Source organism: Monodelphis domestica, chromosome 8 (genome assembly GCF_027887165.1).
Source record: "Monodelphis domestica isolate mMonDom1 chromosome 8, mMonDom1.pri, whole genome shotgun sequence".
In the NCBI taxonomy this organism is placed as follows: domain Eukaryota; kingdom Metazoa; phylum Chordata; class Mammalia; order Didelphimorphia; family Didelphidae; genus Monodelphis; species Monodelphis domestica.
In genome coordinates, this window is record NC_077234.1 from 114,339,072 (window position 1) to 114,358,075 (window position 19,004).

A 19,004-nucleotide genomic window follows, 5' to 3' on the forward strand; every position below is an offset into this window, starting at 1 on the left:
AGACTTTAAATGAACACTCTAATGCAAATACTATCAACAAAGCAATGGGTTCAAATCAAGAAAACATCTAATGCCCAGTGGACTTACACGTCGGCTATGGGGGGTGGGGGGGAGGAAAAGAAAATGATCTATGTCTTTAACGAATAATGCTTGGAAATGATCAAATAAAATATATTAAAAAAAAAAGAAAAAAAAAGAAAAAGTCCAGCACATCTGCAGATAAGTTAACCGAGAGGATGCTGCAGAGAGAATGAAAATGATGGAATTGAAAAAAAAAAGCAGCAAATTTTGTCTTGATTTCAGGAGAAAATAGGTCACAATTAGAACTGCCTACAAGTGGATTGGATTGACTTAGGAATTTAAATAGATTTCTCCTCAATGGAGATCTTATTGAGGCTGAGTGCTCCCTTAGAAGGTATATTCTAACAGTAATGCTTGTTAACTTATGGATTGGATAAAACAACTCTTGAGGTATATTACAAAATATGCCTCAAAAATACAAAAGAAAAATTTTACATGCTCCCTTCAACCTTAGACACTGAAAATCTCCTTTGCCTATTACCTCTATAATCAAATGGAACTTTTTGGGCATTTAAATCTCTTATAACCTGCCGCATGCTACTTTTCTAACCTTATTACAAATTACTCTCCACCTCCACCTAAAATACATAATGATCCCACTACCTAGGCTTTATGGATAAATGTTCCTTATGAAGGCATGTCAGCATGCCAGTCTTACCTCCATAAGGAACTCCCATATATGTATATGTATATATATATATATATTTTTTTCCCCTTCATCCTCATCCTCCAACCCAGTGTGATTCATCTCTTAGACCAAGATATCTTGAATCTTCTCTGCCTGGGTTTTGTATGCACATATTTGTGCATACTTATGTGCATACATACAAATACTTATGCATTTATGTATATACCCCATATATTTTAATGTAAGCATCCTAAGGGCAGGGACACCCCCTATTGTCCTTGAATCCCTAGAACCTTGAATAGTAGCTGGCATGATTGAAGGGAAGAAAGCTGGAGAAAAGCACTTATACAGAATTTCCTATGTGCCAGACTCTACGTATTTTTTAAAATATCATCACATTTGAGATAGCAACTATATAAAGCAGATACTGTTACAACCCCCATTTTACAATTGTGGAAACTAAAGCAGAAAGAGGTTAAATGACTTGCTCAAGGCCACATAGGTTGTAAGTGTCTGAGGCGAGATTTAGACTCATATTTTCCTGACTATAGATTTAGCTCTCTAGTATGGTGGAAACATAAAAAATGTCAAACAATTAATTGGTTTATTCATACAAGCCTTGAAAGTTCTTTTGGTGACCTGTTGAATGTCAAGGGTGGGGGGATAGAAAGAGTAGTGAAACAAAACTGAACAGGTGGTACCATATGGAAAGAAGCAGATTTTTTTTCTAATGAAGCACATACCACGTGAAACCTTAACAGATGCTCTTCTCATAATAATTCATATACAAATTCCTAAAATAGGTAAATCTTTTAAAATGTATATGTATATATGAATAGAAACTCTATTTCACTCCTTTACATTTGGGGGAAAATATACTCATGTCTCTGTTAATTCTATGAATTCTTTCCTAACTCTTATGCCTGTTACTCTTTTCCCCTTACTGGATGTTTCCTTCTGAGTACATCTGGAATGGACTCCTTCCTCTTCAAATTTCTCATAGTGTGTTAGATCCCTCCTCATATCTCCTTCTCCCTTGTGTTATAGTTCTCTGTGTACATTTTGTCCTCCAGTATTTGATTATAATCTTCTTCAGTTTAGGGCTTCGGACAGATCTCTCATCATGTTCCCCGTTGCCCACTCCCATCTGATAAAGGAGCATTTTTAAGCACCCACGAAAACAATAATAAATGCACATATATAGTGCTTTAAGGTGTTCAAAACACTTTATATTTACTTCCCTTATCTGATCCTCAAAACTCTGTGAGGAAAGTGCTATTATTATCCCCATTTTACAGATGTGGAAATGGAAATTGAAAGAAGATAAGTAACTTGCCCAGGATTACAAAGCTAGTAAGTATCTGAGTCTGGATTTGAATCCACTGATTTTCCAGACTTCCAGGACAACACTCCAACCACTGCATCACCTAGCATTTGGGTCTATAACCATAGTCCAATCTGCCTCTATCTTTACCACACACACACACACACACACACACACACACACACATTTTTATGGAAGACTTTCCCAAATGCCTTGCTGAAAATAAAGGATGAATGAAATTTTTATTGCATCCCTTGCAAGTAGAGTATAAGAAAAATTGAAGAAGCAAAGATTTCTTACAACTTGGGGGTCATGAACAATTCTGGCAGTGGAATTTAAATTCAGCCTTGCAGGAAGACAAAGTTTCTGAAAGACAGATAACTTCTGTGAAGGACTAGTATAGTACTGAGTCCAAGAAACTAATATGCAATATTGGGAAGAAAGGAAGGGAATATGCATTTATTATATGCCTACTTTGTGTCTAGCACTTGTATGGTAGATGCTAATTCTCTCCATGTTGTAGAGACTGAGGAAAACAGATTAAGTGACTTCCCAAGGTCACAAAGCTAATGAACATCTGAGGCTAAATCTCAACTCAGGTCTTACTGATTCCAGCCCCATACACTCTATCCACTGAGGCACAGAGCTGCCATTAGGACTCTGATTTTTTTTAAACTGTTACCTTCTATCTTAGAATGGATACCAAATATTAGTTCCAAGGCAGAAGAGCAATAAGGTCTAGACAACTGGAATTAAATGATGTGCCCAGACAATTGGGCAGAGTCTGAGGCCAAATTTGAATGTAGAACCTCCTATCTCTAAGTCTGGCTCTCCAAGCACTTAGCCACCTGATCTACCACTGTCCCTGGCCCCTACATTTATAATATGTTCCTGAAAAGCACCTTGCAATAATTGTGTTGATAGAGCAATGCTTAATGAATTCTAGTATTGCTATATTCGATCTGGAAAGTCAGTTTTGTTAAATGGGCAAATATATGTGTGTAGTTAGGAATGTTGTATTTAAGAGTTTTATTATTTGTGGGGAGCTAAGAATATCAGAAAATTTTCTTTGTACACCTGGTTTTATTTTTTTATCAAAAAATGGGCTACTTTTTCTCACTTTTGATAAGATCAGGGTTTGTGTGTGTGTGTGTGTGTGTGTGTGTGTGTGTGTGCTTTGTTATTTCAAATTGGGAGATCTGGATTGTTGAAGTTAAAGGAAAAGAAATAATTAATTCAAAATATGTATGAGAGGAAAAAAATTCATTTAGAAGAAGAATCCATCTATAAAATGCTAGTTCCTATAATTTTTGTGAACAAACTTATCTACCAAGTAGAATTTTTCATTTTAGTTTCATAACTTCAATGTATCTAAAAGTTTTGTAAAAGTCTAATTTACTCAGGGAGTATCCTATAAATTGGACATTCACAAAGGCACAAGATCATTAACTATCTTTTCAAAAGTCAATTTTATGCTTACTAAATTAGATCCAGGTCTAGACTATTTTGGGATGGCAGCCTGGGAATAATATACAGATTTGAAAAACGAGATGTTAGCCCATTTTCAGCTAAATCACACTCCATTTAATGGCGATCATTGGAAACATGTAGAACAGTCAATATGAAAAAGGCACGCATTCTGTGGAAATGATGATTTACTGGTTTTTCTTTTTGCAGAGCTTATTGTAATTTTTTTTTAAATTAGGCTTTGGAAATTTCCACAGGGAAAAGATATAATTGAGTAAAATATATGTTCATGCTTATATATGTTTATAGCATAAGCATGTGACTATTATGTTGGGTAACCCAAGATGTTTATCATTTTATTTTTCTATATCAATGAATAAAATCATTATCAAAATTAATAAAAATTAGGAAAAACCTTCCATTAAATATAGACTGTGGAAATATTCAAAAGGAGAAAATGAAAAGGTGTAATGTACAATCACACAAATGTGTGGATATATATATATATACCCACATATATAAAGGATACTAAAGAGAGTCTACTGCCATCCTCATATTTGGTAGAAGAAGAAAATGAATCTAATTAGGTAAAGTATGTTGACCAAGGTCATACATCCTCCGACTTCAAGTCTGCTACTATTACATGAAGCAAGCAACAAGAATTCATTAAGTACCATGAAATACATGAGACTGTGTTAGGAGCTGGTGATAGAAAGAAAATAAAAATTCAACTGTAACTTTCCTCAAGACTTTTCAAGAACAGGGGGCAGCTTGGTGGTTCAGTGGATTGAGAGTCAAATTACAGACAAGTTGAAATTTACCTAATTGAAAGAGACATCCATATGCGAAATCACAAATAAAGCATTAAAATGTTGATGTGTTTAAGTATCTTTTTTGATGGGAACAGTATCTTCCAGGGTTCCCTAATCCCCACATGGCTTAGCAATGGTAGAAAAGCCAGAACTTGATAGGTCCAGGGCTGGGGCAAGGCTCACACTCTCCTTCCCAAGATTCAGCTTCCCACTGGCTTACTTCTCACATAGAAGAATAAAAGTTGCTATAAATGTGGAGTCAAGACCCTTCCATTATGGTGGGTGGGTAACTGAAGAACACCTAAGTTACCTCACTATGCTCTCTTGACAAGATGTGCTTCCACATGGAGAAAAAGTGGAGAGGGAGCTGTAAAAAGAAACCGAGTACCATTGTGTCTTTGTTGCAAGATTTCCATGAAGATTCTTCACTTCCACTGCCCCAATGGATTCCTAACGAACAAAATTTTGCCCAATTTACTCCTGGTTCTATCCACTATGAAAGGCACAAGCAAGGCTCAGTACTGGACAAAAGGTTTTCTTCTTTGGAAAACCAATGGAATAATGTCAATATCTCCCATTGCATAGAGCCATATGTGATGTATGTCAGATCTCATAAGAATCATCATACTTTCAACCATGTTGGAGCCATTCTAAAATCATTAGAGGTTAGGGAGTAGTGCCATTGCCAATATAGGCATGTGGGTAGCAATGATAATGCTAGAAAGGGGACAATATGATCCATATAATTAAAGACAAAGAAACTATGATTGCCCCCACTGGGTTCCTTATTCCAGGAAGAAAACGAAGGGAGGACAATAAACATTTTTAAGCATCTACTATATGCCAGACATTATGCTAACACTATCTCAAACCTAGGAATGAAAAGGGCTTCCTCTAGCCCCAAAATTTCCAGAATCTAATCTCTAAGAAGGTTTATCTGACAATAATGGACTGTTTAGGTACTTCATTTGCCTGAACACTGTCTAGCCTTTTCTTATTCCTTCTTCAGCACAGAGCTATTATGGGCTCAAAGACCTTGCCTTCTCAAAGGGCCTGTTATACTCTAGAAAATATATTTCAGGCCCTCACTCAATTAGTAGGATTCCTTTTCTCACAGATGGTTCAAATAACCTCTTCTCAGAAAGGTCTTAGAAGACCAATCAGTGATATTGTTGTGAGGTACATTGCCTAGAAAATTAAAATTGTCATTACCTAATTGACAAAATTGTGGTGACTATGTAATTATTTGGGAGACAAGGGATGCCCTAGTAGAGTTAGGGACAATTCTCAGTTACTTGATAGGAGTGAGAGTCCTTATTTAGCTCTCTGTGTAAAAAAAAGAGGAAGATCTTCTGAAGGATCTATAAACGGGCAAAGACTTAAAGTCGTTCCCCTGGTGTGGGTCTCAAGTGGGAGAAGTTTTGATGAATGAAAAAGAGGATACTGAAAAGATATGCAGAGAAGATTAGAAGAGAAACTTACATCTTTGCATACAATGAGCTTATATTTAAAATAACAGTTTTAAAATAACTGTAGACAATATAAAATACTTTGAAATCTACCTGATAAGACAAACTCAGGAACTATCTGATCACATTTACAAAACACTTTTCATACAACTAAAGTCAGATCTAAACAACTTGAAAAACATTAATTGCTTATAGATAGACTGATCCAATATAGTAAAATAACTATTCTTATTAATTTTCTTATTCAGTACCTTAGCAATCCCATAAATTCTCTGATAGAGCTAAAAAATAATAACTGAATTCATTTAGAAGAACAAAAGACCTAGGATATGAAGGGGGTTAATGAAAAAATATGAATGAAGTGGTTAATTCTATTTAAAACTATATTATAAAGCAGCAATCATCAAAACATTCTCATGCCAGGTAAGAATAGAGGGAAGAACCAATGGAATAGATTAGGCAATCAACATGCCATGGTAAATGGCCGTAGTAACCTACTTTCTGAAAAAAAAAGCCAAAGGTCCAAGCTTTTAGAAGAAGAACTCACTATTTGACAAAAACTATTGGGGAAACTAGGGAAAAGTTTGGCAGAAATTAAGCATAGATCAATACTCATGCCATATACCAAGATAAAGTTAAAATGGATACATGATTTACAAATAAAGAGACATACTATAAACAAATTAGGGAGCATAAAATAGTTTAACTGACAGATCTAACTAGATAGAAGAATTTAGGTTAAAAGAAGACATAAAGAACATTATGAGATGTAATGTAGATAACTTTGTTCATTTAATAAATTTCTGCACAAACAAAAGCAATTCTACCAAGATAAAAAGACCTCCCAAAAGAATCTTCATTGTAAGTCTCTCTGAAAAAGGCTTCTTCTCTCAAGTATACAGAGAACCGAATCAAATCTATAGTAATATAAATTATGTTCATATTGACAAATGATTAAAGAATCTGAACAGAGGGGCATCTGGATACCTTGGTGTATTGAGAGCCAGGCCTAGAAACAGGTGCTCCTGGGTTCAAATCTGACCTCAGACATTTCCCATCTGTATGACCCTGGGCAAGTCACTTAACCTTCATTCCCCAGGTTTTACCAGTCTTCTGCCTTGGAACCAAAACATAGTATTGATTCTAAGGTGGAAGATAAAGGTTTAAAAAAATAAAATAAAGAATGTGAACAGACAATTCACTGATGAAGTGATTAAAACTAATTGTAGTCATATAAGAACATGTTCTAGATCACTATTGATTAGAGAAATGTGAATTAAAACAACTCTAAGGTTTTATCTCATATCTTTTAGACTGGATAACATGACAAAAAAGAAAATAATAAATGACAGAGGGGATGTAGAAAAATTGGAACACTAATATTCTTCTGGTGAAGCTGTGAACTGACACAACTATTCTAGAGAGCAATCTGGAAACATGCAGAAAGGATTGTCAAACTAAACGTGCCCATTGGCACAGCACTAAGTATGTATCCCAAAGAGATTAAAGATAGGAGCAAATAACCTACCTGTGCAAAAATATTCTCATCAATTCTTTTTGTGGAGGCAAAGAATGGGAAACTGAAGAGATATACATCAATTGGGGAATGGCTAAACAAGTTGTAGTATGTGCTTGAAATAGAATACTGTTTTACCCATAAAAATGATAAATAATCACCCAAAACTTGGAAAGACTTCTATAAAGTGATGCAAAGTTAAGTGAACAAAAACCATGACAATGTTGTACACAATAACAACAATAAAGTATAATGATCAACTGTGAATGACTTAACTATTAAAAACAAGACAGGGATTTAGGACAGCTCCAAGACACTCATATAAAAAGATATCCACTACCATAGAAGGAACAGATGGAGTCTGAAAACAAATAGAAGCAGCCCATTCTTTACTTTATTTCCTCCATGAACTTTTCTCTATTGTAAGTAATATATTTTATAAAACATGACAAACATAGAAATATGAATTATAGGTATATATAAAACTTATATCCTATAATCTGTCTCCTTAAGAGAAGAGATGAATTGATTTTTATTTTTTAAATTTTATTTAGTTAGTTAATTTAGAATTTAGAATATTTTTCCATGGTTACAAGATTCAACTTTCCCATCCCTCCCCTCAATTCCCTCCCATAACTGACTTGCAATTCCACTAGAAGAGATGAATTGGTAGGAGGTAGAGAACATGGATTGTTAAAAATCATGAAATGAATATTAAGAAATTGAATTAATCTGTAATCTGAAAAAGTAAAATTTATTTAAAAAAATCAATCCCTTTAACTGTGAGGTTGGTTTCCTACCAAATTGATGGATCTCAAGATAACATTAGTCACTATATCCTTCACTGTTGAACAGATGTGTTGCTATATGGGGATGAAGGGGAATATGGTTATAGAAGCTAAGTGTCCCAGTATTCTCGTTGCACATTCTTGCTATTTTATGGCTAAGTAAACCTTTTATTGTTAGCTATTCAAAGGCTTACTAATGCCTCCAAAAGGCACAATATCAAGCCTGAACTAAAAAGGTGCTAACATCAGAACCCTTTTTAACAACTATGTATCTGAATGTGATGTAATGAAGAAACATAATGACAATACTTCTATTGATAAGCAATTTATTAAGTACCTTGTGTTTTTAACAAATTGTGCTTGGCATGAGGAATATGAAATAAAAATTAAACAGTTTTTTCTTTTAAGAAGCTATATATATATATATATATATATATATATATATATATATATATAACTCTTACCTTCCATCTTGGAATTGATACTGAGTATTGATTCTAAGGCAGAAGAGTGGTAAGGGCTAGGCAATGGGGGCTAAATGACTTGCCCAGGATCACAAAACTGGCAAGTGTCTGAGGCCACATTTGAATAATTACATTTTTAAGAGAAAAATAGGTACATATATAGACAAGAGAAGAGGGATTGGCTTTTTTACTTTGTTGATATAGTAGGATCAATTATAACTAAATAACCTCTAATAAATACTTTACTTTACCTGTAATTTACGGCCTTAGAAATTTGCCTAAAGAATTGAGAGATAGGGGCAGCTGGGTAGTTCAGTGGATTGAGAACCAGGCCTAGAGATGGGGGGTCATAGGTTCAAATCTGGCTTCAGACACTTTCTAGCTGTGTGACCCTGATCAAGTCACTTAACCCCCATTCTCTAGCCATTATTGCTCTTCTGCCTTACAACTAAGACACAGTATTAGTATTCTAAGATGTGTAAATCTTGAAATCTCTCAGACTTGTGAATGTTAAAAATTTCCCCATCAGGGAATTCTTAATTGGAACAAATTCCCTACTGAGAAACATTCCCTATTTTGATGTGAGAACTCTCCAGGATCAGAAATGGGAGGACCTCTATTCCAACCATTGTAAAAAAATAGACTCGAATACAGGACTACAATCCCCATGAGCCTTTGCTCCACTTCCCCAGAATGCCTTGTAATCTCACCTGGGCCGAGATCAAGAAGGTATTTAAGCTGATTCAAAGGCTTTTGAGGGTCTCTCTTGACTCTGGGACTTGCGTTTTGGGGCAGGCCTGGCTTTTTTCATAATGTAGGTGAGGTTGTGTCTAGGCCACTCTATGGCCTGGACACATGTTTCTTATCCTGTATTTTCTTTAATCCTTAATCTTCAATAAACCTCTAAAAAAACTATAATACTCCTTGCAGAGAGAAACTAATTTCTACCTGCCTCCGTCTCCCATAATTCCTAATTTTAATCTTTGCACCGTACTTAAGACTGCTTTAGGGGAAAAAAACTCCTTGCTAAATAATGAAAGTACTTGGACCCATGCTTATAATAAGGCAAGGAGTTCTTTGAGCAAGGCCTGTTTTTAGAATTGATACAATGGGATGCTAGGTACCTAAAAGAGTTGGGCAAGTTTTCTCTTAATGAGATTAGTTGACTCAGCTGTGTTTTCTCTCGTTCAGACTTACTGAGGAGATTTGGTCGACACAGCAGCTTTTTTTCTGATTCAGACTTACTGAGGAGATTGGTCGACTTAGCAGGAATTTAGATGGGCAGTCCTTTGGAAAGCTTCTACAGTGATTGGTAGATGTAGGGACTTAGGGGAGGTGACATGGGAGAAAAACCCCTATATAAGAAAAAGCAGAATCTCTTGAGGATATAGATATCCTTTTGGAGAAATCCTTTTGGAGGATCTCTGATGAGGATCGCTTGGGAAGAATATCTTGAGAGAGGCTCTGGAGAAGGGAAGCTCTTGGAGGACAATCTCTAAGGAGGTCTCACAGGAGCTCTCTCTGGTGAAGTCAGCTGAGATGGAGCTGGCCTGGTTTCACTAGAATCCTTGTTTAGGCAGACCTTGTGGTGAGTGCTAAAAGACTGACTGACTGATTCTCTCTCTTAAGACTCAGGTCTAGGCCATATTGGCTTGAGGCCCTTCATAATTATTCCTTTCCTACTCTTTCTCGCTTTCTCTAATTCCTCATTATATTATTAATTAAAAATCTCTATAAACCCCAGTTGACTTGGGTATTTGAATAATTAGGAATATTTCCCTGGAGACCACCTTATATTTGATTTAAAAACCAAGACACTGTAGTGAAACATATTTTCTGTGGTCAAATTTACTCACCCTCCCTTATATCTATCACAATTTATATCTTCCACCATTTTAACTCACAACAGTTTAAGACCTCCACCATTTTAATTATAACAGATGGAAGGTAAGGGTTTAAAAATTGAAAGATTAAATTATTTTCTTAAGGTCTCACAACCAAGGATGTACCTAAGGTGAAACATGAACATAAGTCTTCCTAATTCTGAAATCTACTTTCTACTATGCTGTGATGTATACAGATATATGTAAAATAAAACACATAAAAAAGCAAGAGGGATAAGAAGAGTTAAAGTACCAATAGTTGGGTGTTCAACAAAGATTTCATGTAGAAGGTGTGCCTGAGGTGAATATTAAAAGAAAACTAGAAATTTTGATTGATGGTAGTTGTTTCTAAATATCCTTTCCTTTAGGGAACAACTGCCTAAATTAGGATTAAGGGAAACCTAAGGAACGTTTTGGCCTTGTCCTGCTCCCCATGTGTTTATGTTAGAAATATGGAGTTACAGCCAGTTAAGAACTTAGTTAATAACTGGCTTTTCAGTAATACATTGTTCTTTTTTTTAGCACAAGCATTGGTCTGAAACTTAGTTAAAGGCTGGCTCATCAGCTCCATGACCAAACTTGTAAATACAGAATTCCTTGTCTCTCTGAAAGGGCTCATCCCATGGAACTTATGGCAAAATCTAATCAACATACTATTTTCCCCTGAGTTTTTGATTGTTGTAATTGTAATATTGGATTTCCTTGAAGTACTCATTTCTCAGTCCAACCAACCAATTGCTCCCTCTAATATTCAGCAAACTGTAGAACTAAATACTCAGCTTGAGCTTATAGAGAAAAGTCAGGAGGAGCTCATAGCTTTTATGAAAAACACTAACCCTCCTGGCCAACCCACTGCTCCCCCTGATAACATTAGAACCCCCTGCTTCTAAACAACCCACCCCTCCCCCTGCCCCCTTGGCCTCAGAAAACCCTACTCATGCTTCCAATCCCACACCCTCAACTCTAAGTTCACACCCCACCCATGCTTCCGATCCTAATGCCTCCACTTCACACCCTACTCATTCCTCCAACCATAACACATCTGCATCTTTTCCCTCAGCTAATGACCCTTCTTCCTTTGCCCCTCCTGCCCACCCTGCCCAATTTAATTCCCATATCCTTCCTACCTCTGATCTTTCTGGCACTATGGTACAACAACAAAACCTCTCCCTCAGTGTGCCCAACTCTTCTCTTTATCATACCTACCCTATTTAGAATGGATCAAGAAGGCTAGAAACAGAAGCAGGAGTACCAAATAATTCAGATAGGTTATTTCCTTTAAGGGAAGTACCCACTTTTAATAAAAATGGAAACTTGGTATCTGTAAGACATCATACACCTTATAGCCCGAGGATTTAAATAAATTTAAGGAAGATCTTCCATCATTTGAGGAAGAACCAATATTAATTATAAAAAATTAGAGAACATATTCAGAACTTTGGACCCCACTTGGATGGATGTTGAGAATTTGTTAGAGACATTTTTAACAAAAAAGGAATAAAACAATATCGTCTCTCTGGCTAATCGAAAACGAGGTAGAAGAGGACATTCTTGGCCAACTGAAGATCCACATTGGAACCCAAATGTTGAACTAGATCACACAAAACTAAACCAGGCCAGAGAAGCATTGTTGACAGCCATGAGGGCATGCTCTGGTGGACCCAAGGAATGGTCAAAGTTTGAAAGGGCCTGACAGGATGTTGATGGGGCCCCCTCCCAGTTTATGTACAGACTTGTTGATGTGGGGAATACATGCATGGACCTTGATTTGTCCGGAGAGGGTGAACATTGGGCAGAAGCATGGGCAATTCGTTGGGAATTGTTATTTGGTGGTAGGGGACTACTTTGGAACTGGCTGTCCTGATTGGAACTCTGTGGACGTTGAGGAGTTGAGGAGAGTAGCGGCCTATGTTTGTGGAGGTCATGTGGAAGGACCTGAGGAACAGGGTTCCTTGGTGGAAGACTTGAGGAAAGAAGTTGAAATGTTGAAGAGACAATTGAAGAGTCGGGGGGGGGGGACCATAGCCCCTTTGCGGGAGTTCATGAGTGGATTGGTGGCCTGCCACTTCTGTGAGAGGATGGGCTACAGGATGGTGGAATGTAGATCTTTTCTCAGGATTATCAGAAGGAATGCGCAGTTTAATAACAATTTTAGAAATAATAACTATAGAAATGATGATAATAATCATAGAAACCAGAATTTTAGAAATTTTAGAAATTATAATAAAGATTATGAAAATAATTATAATGACTATAGAAATAAGAAATTTAGAAACCAAAATTATAGAAATAGGAATTAGGAAAATAATGACAATGCTCCAAATGAAGAAAATGATAATATCCAACAAAAATATATAAGAAATGGTTCTCGTCCAAAAAAATACTCAAGATGCTAATGCCCCTCAGAGGGATGCCCTACAGGGGGGTGCCCAAGGAATGACACAAATATAAAGAAGGTGGTTCTTATTAGATTTTATTGATTTTGTTGATGTTAATTAACCTTTTTCAGTTTTGTCTCCCCTTCAAATAGTAGGAAAGAATGAACAAAGAACTTAAAAGTATGATTGGAAAATTATGCACTGAGACACATTTAAAATAGCCTGAAATCCTACCTCTGGCCCTATTTTATCTTAGAAGCAGGCCTAGAGGAGACCTATACATCTTGCCATTTGAGATGCTTTTTGGACATCTGCCTACACAGGCTAAACCTTTCTCCACTGCATATACATCACTATTAGGGGGAGATATTACTATTGCTTCCTATATACAGGAATTACAGCACAAACTGCGTAAACTTCATGAATCCGGAACTGCAGTACAAGCAGGACCACTAGACTTTTCTCTTCATGACCTGAACCCAGGAGACAAAGTGTATATTAAGAATTTCAAGTGTACTGGAGCAACTCAGCCTTCCTGGGAAGGACCATTCCAAATATTGTTAACTACTCCAACATCTATAAAGGTTGGAGAGAAGGACTCTTGGATTCATTGCTCACATGTGAAGAAAGCATCTTCTGTTGGGATTGGTTAACTGTACCCTATCATATATATTAGAGATAATAATCCATTGACAAGTGGATGCTGTTTTTCAAGAACACATTGAGTTACTGATTATTTTCCTTATTTTTATTATTACTTTTATTTTATTTTGATTAGAATATTTGATTTTTTATCATTTCTTATACTAAAGGTACATACAATTAATATTTTCTTTTGCAGTAATACAAGTTTTATATATATATATATATATATATAGTTGTTATAATGTCAATGCATACCCAAAAGCTTTAAACTATGGGAACCTGCCATTTATTGATAAAAATGTTATGAGACTGTGATTAATGTTTGTATCTGATTCCAGAAAAAGGGATAAAAAACAAGGAGCACAGACTTAACCTGAATAGTGCCAAAAAGACCACACATGAAACCAATCTATGTGGGATTGATGAACTTCTACGCCAATGTGAAAGGAGTTGAAATTAGTGTGAGACTCAAAGTCGCGACACTTGACATATGTTAAGTCATAGGACTTCCTTGTATCTACACTCTTTGTGAAGTACTCATACAGGTACAAAATTTGACTATCATACTGGCTCCCTATATCCCTGAGAATGTCAAAAATCAGATGAAGGAATGACACTTCCCTAACAAAATAGAATTCTAAGTCTTTTTCTTCTTATATTATGGCAACTTCCTATAGTCTTGGCTGCAAATGGGTAAGTGAAATATCACTGCATTCTGTCCTATAGACTTGTGGTATAGAAATTCCTTTTAATTGGACCCATACAAGGGCGTATTTTGATTTTTTTTCCTTATGTTTTTGGTTGTGTTTTTCTCTTCTTTTGATAATTGACTCATATGCCCCCATAACTCAACATTGCATCCTGAGCTGAACTGGATGTTTTTTAACACCAACTTCAGCGGGGATTGTATTTTAATTTAAAATCCAAGATTTTTTACTTTATTTTGAGATTGTATTTTTATAAAAATCCAAGATTTTGATTTTTTTTTTAAGGAAAAATATTCAAGGAAAGAAGCTTGCTAAATCCAGAGAATATCCAGAGAATGAATTGTTGGAGAAAGATGCTGGAAAACCCACACTACATCAATAAGATCAAGAATGAAACTTTGGATATGGTTGATTGAACTGAAGTTTGATTGAATATTTATTGTAAATGTACACGTTTATGCCAAAAGGGACTGCCCCTAATTTGGCTTTCTGTCAATGCCCCTAGCAAAACATTAGTTTTGCTTTCTTTCTTTTCTATTCCTCCCTTACTACTCTAATTTCTTCTTGGAAAATTGAATATTATATGCATGTGTAGTTAGAAGTGCATTTAGGACTACAAGATGATTATGTTAAATCATCAATGGGGAGACTTGTCTCCCTATGATCATCAGGGGGGATTGTGAATCTTAAAATTTCTCAGATTGTGAATCTTATAAATTCTCAGACCCTACTTCAGAAGATTTTGTTAAGACCATTCCCCATTTTAAACAATGAAGGTACTTGATCAGGAATGTGAGAACTCTACTCCAACCATACTTAAACATACTTTAGGGGAAGATAAATTTGTAAACTCTTTACTGAACAATGAAAAGTACTTAACCCATACTTAAAGTAAAGCTAAAAAACCTTAAGCTAAGTCTATTTTTAGATCTAATACAAAAAGGTGCTAAGTACCTATGAAAGTCAAATTAATCACTAAAAGGTCAGGCAACTTGCAAACTTGCAAGGGGCAAAGAGGTATGAACTTACTCAGAAGTTTTAGTCTACCCAGAGAAGTTGAGAACTAAAGAACGTGTGAATTAAGAATGGTCAGTCCTTTGGAAAACATCTACTGTGATTGGTAGATGTGAAAACTTAGGGGAGGTGACATAGGAGAAAGTTCTCATTAAAAGGAGAATCAGAAGGCTTCTGAAAAGGAATTCAACCTTGGAAGCTGAAGTGGAGCTCAGGATTTGAACTGGTGGGTCTCTCTGAACACTAGAATCTTGCTTGGAAGAATCATGTGGTGAGTGATTAAAGACTGACTTAGTTTTCTCTCTTAAGGAGAAAAGCCTACTCTCTCTCTCTCCCTCTTTCCTTAATTCTTTATTTGTATTAATTAAAAAAGTCTCAATAAATCCCAGCTGACTTGGGTATATTTAATATTTTGGGAATTTTTCCCATGGTGACCACTTTATTTTTGATTTAACTCAAGACACTGTCTTGAAACCATATTTCTGGGGTCACAGTTTTAAGGCAACCACTCTTTTAACTGTCACATATTGAAGGGGGAGTGAATGTGGGTTCATATTTATCCTTGGCAAGAAGCCTACCTTCAATAGTGAACAGGAGAGAATATAGTGTCATGTCAATTCATTGTGAAAAGAAGAGAAGAAGAGAAGAGAATTGAATTCTCTAAGACTAATGTGATTATAGGATATCATTTAATATTTCTTGGCCTCATTTTATTCATTTGCATCTTGCCTTACCTTGCAAGATATCTTTATAGCATAGAGGTGACCCTCAAAAATTTTCCTGGCAAAGGCTAAACTCTAGTATTTTTCTAGCCTTGAAAATCAATAAGAATGTCCCACTTGATATATGGTCAAAAGATATGAACAGAGACTGTTGGGATGAAGAAATGCTGTATATAACTGCATGAAAAAATGTTCTAAATCATTATTGATTAGAGAAATGCAAATCAAAACCAGCCTGAGAGATGATTTTTAAAATGATAAAAGGGCAAAATAGCAAATGTTGAAGGGGATATGGAAACATGGGGATACATATACTGTTGCTGGAACTGTGAACATTTTGGAGAAAAATGTAGAATTATTTCCAGAGTTATAAAACTGTATATACTTTTTGCCTTAGCAATACCACTATTAGATTCATTTGGTGAGGTGGTCAGGGAAAAAGGAAAAGTTATATGCTCTAATATGTTCTAAAATATTTATAGTAACTCTCTTTGTGGTAGTAAGAATTGGAAATGTAAGGGATGCTCATCAATTGGGGAATGGCTCAATGAATTGTGGTATATGATTGTGATGGAATATTACTGCGGTAAGAAGTGACAAACAAGATAATTTTAAAAATATAGAAAGATCTAGGTGAAGTTATGAAAATAGAAACTCTCAGAACCAAGAGAGCATTTTATACATCAAAAGAAATATTGTTTGAACAATTACTTGCCCATGTCCATCTCCAAATAAGCAAGACATGCAGTATATATATATATATATATATATATATATATATATATATATATATATATATACATGTATATTTGAGAAGGTATCATCTGACTCTATATATTCAAAGGTATCATCTGACTATATAATCAGATGATCCCTTCTCAAATGGAGGAAGAAAGAGAGAAGTCACCTGAATATATTAATATAATTAAATAAATAAATAAATTTAAATTTAAGAAAATAATTCAAGGACTAAATTGAGTTTGCTATTCAAGGAATAATGTTTCTTGAGCATGTAGATTCTGCCATTCACTTACAGAATTAGCTATAATACACTGCACTATGAGGTCACTGATGTTGGAAAAACAAAAACAAATGACCAGACATCACCAATAAAGACAAGAAGTTGAGACTTGTGGATGAAAAACAGATTTTAGGGGTCTTGGTAAATGGGGAAGGCAAGCCCTTTCTTCCCAATAAATGTTAACACCAAGCCTGCCTGGCAGCTCATGCAAGAGGTCATTGTGATGCACAGGCAATCACAGACACAATAAGGCACACATGGGTGGCTCCCTGGATCATTTCACTGGCTTCCCCTATAATGTCAGGGTAACTCAAATGTATGGCCTTTAATCAACAGGCTGTTAAAAAGTTTGCTTAAGGTGGCCATCCTGCAGTGTATCTTTTGTTTGAGTGTAATTTGCCAAAAACTGGACATATGAAAGATTGTTTGATAATTATTGACAAATTAACGAGGTATTTGTGGAAGCTTTTCCTACTTTCAAAACTGACTAGGGAGATTACAGGAAATCAAAGAAGTCAAAACTTAAGCTCAAAAATTGTTTGGGTGTACATGTAGATAGCCTAGAATTATATTGGAAATAATTAATAGAGGGACTAAGCACGTAGATTAAGTTAAGAGAAGTATTGGATCAGAATACAGAATCAGTTTGGAAGGGCTTTTTAAGGAAGCAAAGTGTGAGAGAGACAGGTAGAAAGTTTGAAAAAGAGTGCAAGATGTAAGAGGGGAAAAGGTGTTATTTTTAAAGGGTTTGACTTGAATATTCATTTAAGAGGTTGGTTGGCAGGAATTTAATTAATTCCAAAGAGATTTTATTTGCAATTTTATTTACAAAATGTAGAAAGTGTGAAGCAAGAAATCAGAGAGAGGATAAGGTAAGATATCTAGCCTGAGCACTAAGTACTTTACTCCCTACCCCTCCTGGCAGGGAGAATTAGTTTTAACCAGCCTTAGCAAAGCCGAGGACCCAGGAAGTCTTGTCAAAAAATCCAGTAGTTAAGATTTTCACTCACCAAGTGTCAGTCCAGTCAACTGATTCTTCTGCCCCTCATCACCAGCCTCAATTCAAAAGCATGAAGAATTGAACTCCAGCAGAAGTGGAAGTCCAGTTGAACTCCACTCCAAGAATCCCCAACTCTTTGTAGCACTCTCTCTTTTAAAGGCATTTTCTCTTGTGTCACTTCTCCTAATTTAACATCTACCAATCACAGCTGATGCTCTGCTCTAGGACTGCCCAGAAGGCAGTTAGTCAATCCTGATTCATTACCTACTATCACACATTGTGGGTCACAGACCTCCCACTTCAAGATTAAGTGGGATATTTGCACTTTTGGTGATGAGATCAAAATGGGCATATCTTCATACTTAACTTTTAAGTATGCTATTTACACTTACGGGGATTAAAATCTAAAAAATAGACATGAGTTACACAATCAGGGAAGAGCTTAGTACCTTCATTGTTTCAATCAGGGGAGATCCAAATCCAATCTTCACACAAAGAAGGTCTGAATGAAAAGAAAATTTGCAAGTATGTTTGATCAGGTTACTACTGGGTCTACTCATATTTTGGTGTATGTTTATGACTCAACAATATATCCTTAATAGGAGCGATAAATTTAGTTCATAGAAATAAAAAAAAAATCACAAATGGACCTGAAATCTGGCCTGGAAATTCAACTTTAAATGTAAAAATTTAAAAAGCCTGAGATCCTAATTGATTCTAGCAAATACATTCCTTCGGCTTTTAAACAAAGTAGAACATTCTTTTTCTTGTTAATTATGTTAAATGTATATAGCACCCACAGATTAGGTTAGACTCCTTAGTTTAAAATAAAAGAACCTTATGGTAAATTGCAGATAATTTATATATTAATTTTAGTCTAGGATTCTCCCTCAGAATGTTGTTTATCCATTGTCAAATTTCATTTTATTTGTGACCTGGCCCAGGGCTGCTTATAACAGCTGCTCAAAGTGCTAAAATTAGTTGTGATATATATATATACATATATATACATATTATAGATATGTATATATTATAAATATTATAGATAAAGATATATATAGATAGATAGATAGATAGATAGATAG